This window comes from Ambystoma mexicanum, chromosome 4p (genome assembly GCF_040938575.1).
Source record: "Ambystoma mexicanum isolate Mex_15411 chromosome 4p, UKY_AmexF1_1, whole genome shotgun sequence".
Taxonomy (NCBI): Eukaryota; Metazoa; Chordata; class Amphibia; order Caudata; family Ambystomatidae; genus Ambystoma; species Ambystoma mexicanum.
The window spans coordinates 38,987,477-38,989,976 of NC_090927.1; the positions used below are offsets into that span (position 1 = coordinate 38,987,477).

Below are 2,500 nucleotides of genomic sequence, written 5' to 3' on the forward strand. Positions count from 1 at the left end.
AAAATAAAATGCAGCTAGCCCCATTGGTTCTATGGTATTTTGCGATCATATTTCTTTTCTGCGTCAGTAAAGAATCCAATCCTCTGATTCACAAGGACCGCGTTGCGGTCTACTGAACATCATGCTACTCTTCATGTTTAGAAAGGATATGTCCAATTGAATTTGCTGAAACAAAAAACACTTGTGCCCTCTCTGAGGCTCGAACTCAGGACCTTCAGATTATGAGACTGACGCGCTGCCTACTGCGCTAAGAAGGCTCCGTTGGAGGCTCTTTGGATAACCTGGTGGAGAGCATGATTTGAGACCACGCTACTCACAAAGTCCAGATAGAAATATTCAAATAAAACGCAGCTAGCCCCAATTGGTTCTTTGGTATTTGGCAATCATATTTCTTTTCTGCGTCAGTAAAGAATCCAATCCTGTGATTCACAAGGACCGCGTTGCGGTCTACTGAACATCATGCTCCTCTTCATGTTTAGAAAGGATATGTCCAATTGAATTTGCTGAAACACAAAAAACACTTGTGCCCTCTCTGAGGCTCGAACTCAGGACCTTCAGATTATGAGACTGACGCGCTGCCTACTGCGCTAAGAAGGCTCTGCTGGAGTATTTTTGGAGAACTTGGTGGAGGACCAGATCTGAGACAACGCTACTCACACAGTCCAGATAGAAATATTAAAATAAAATGCAGCTAGCCCCATTGGTTCTATGGTATTTTGCGATCATATTTCTTTTCTGCGTCAGTAAAGAATCCAATCCTGTGATTCACAAGGACCGCGTTGCGGTCTACTGAACATCATGCTCCTCTTCATGTTTAGAAAGGATATGTCCAATTGAATTTGCTGAAACAAAAAACACTTGTGCCCTCTCTGAGGCTCGAACTCAGGACCTTCAGATTATGAGACTGACGCGCTGCCTACTGCGCTAAGAAGGCTGCGATTTTATGATTTGTTGATGAAGATTATGTGACACAACTCCACACTCAAAACTCCAGAGAGAATACGATCCATCTGAAAAGCTTCACTTGAATGTATAGTGTTTTGTACTTCAGATGTCTTCCATTCATCAATCAAGAGTCCCATCCTTCGATGCTTGAATTTTGAGCTAGTTATTTTGATATGCTCCAAAACAGGTAAGATGCCACAAACTTCCAACCCCTCCCTCGCTGGATATATACCTAACTCTTTTCAGCCCTTTTTTCTTACCAGTTTTTAATTCTCCTCCCCCAAAGTCCCTTTTGTAAGCAGGTCGCTTTTTTTCCCATTTGCAGAGAGTTTTGCTCCTTTCCTATATATATATGCATGATTAATTATGTGTTTCCACTTCCATCATTTAGTTTTCTTGTGTGCGTTCAGCCGGTTTCGTTATACTCGCTGCTTACATCGCTTATGTCAGGTTTGTATTATGTCACAGTTTGTTATGCTGTTATTTGACATCAGATCTCATGCTGATCTGCTTGCGGCTGGTGACAGGTAGCATGCCACAAAAACAAACCCCAAACTACATCATTATCACACCTGTGAGGCACACGGTTCATGAAGAGAGTCCAAACGCGCCCTCTAGTAACAGAGCAAGGTAACTGCCGGCCAGGTCAAGAAGGGTGGACGGGGCTGGGTTATGCAGATGAACTCCCAGAAGTTCCCAGACTGAACCCAAGAGGATTCCATCCTCCAGAACGCTTTATCCAGCCCATTAAAGCATCCAGCGGGCCACAGGAACATCCAGGAAGGCCAATCCAGGCTTTGCTCCTGAAGGAACTGTAGTTCAAAACCCACCCTCATTTAAAAGTGGCCAGGGTTCCTCCTAGCTTTTTGGTCTATAGAACCTGGCCGTTCGTGGCCGTTCGTGGCCAGTGAGGGAAAGTTGAAAGCTGCATTCCCTGCTGTGTGATTTAAACACAGCCAGGCTCACAAGGGCACTTTTATTATGCCGAAGGAGGGCCTTGCAGACTGTCCATGCCTGAGCCGCAACTGTGCCTGCGTTCCCCAGAGCCTTTCGTGGGCACAGGGGCAAGACAATCACCAGAAACAGAAGTGTCGAAATTGGCTGCATCCCCTTGTGCTACCCCTCTTTGCCTCTTTTCGCATTTGCCTTTCATGCAGTCGCCTCACTATTTGGCCGCTAGGCTTGGGTGCCCCACCTGTCTTTTCTAGAGTTTATTTTGTGAGAGACTTTAAACATACTCCAAGGGTCTGCTTGAAGACCTCTCAAGTCCCTCACACAGCCAGAAAATACATTTTGAAATACTTGCTCATTCTCTGAAACTGCCCTCATGTAAACCTGCCCCACTGCATCTAACACCATAAAATGTACCATCCTTATTTCCTGAATCTTTGCTCAAAGACCTACGTTGGCTCTATCAGTATGCGCCCATGCTATCCCAACCAGCAACCTTATCATTTTAAACTGCCCCACCTCTATTCGAAAGAACCTGTTTGTTTGAACTGACCCCTCTTTTCCCCACTGGTTGGCCCCACTTACCTTTTTCTTTCCTTTACAG

General features: G+C 45.1%; 3 non-coding genes across 3 annotated transcripts; all 3 read right to left on the reverse strand.

Moving 5' to 3' along the window:
- Nucleotides 1-184: 184 nt before the first annotated feature.
- On the reverse strand, nt 185-257 carry TRNAM-CAU (transfer RNA methionine (anticodon CAU)). Its single transcript has one exon. It is a non-coding gene; the product is annotated as a tRNA-Met (tRNA).
- Nucleotides 258-524: 267 nt separating this feature from the next.
- TRNAM-CAU (transfer RNA methionine (anticodon CAU)) lies at nt 525-597 on the reverse strand. The gene has a single exon. It is a non-coding gene; the product is annotated as a tRNA-Met (tRNA).
- A 264-nt stretch (nt 598-861) lies between these two features.
- Nucleotides 862-934, reverse strand: TRNAM-CAU (transfer RNA methionine (anticodon CAU)). Its single transcript has one exon. It is a non-coding gene; the product is annotated as a tRNA-Met (tRNA).
- Between the last annotated feature and the right edge of the window lie 1,566 nt (nt 935-2,500).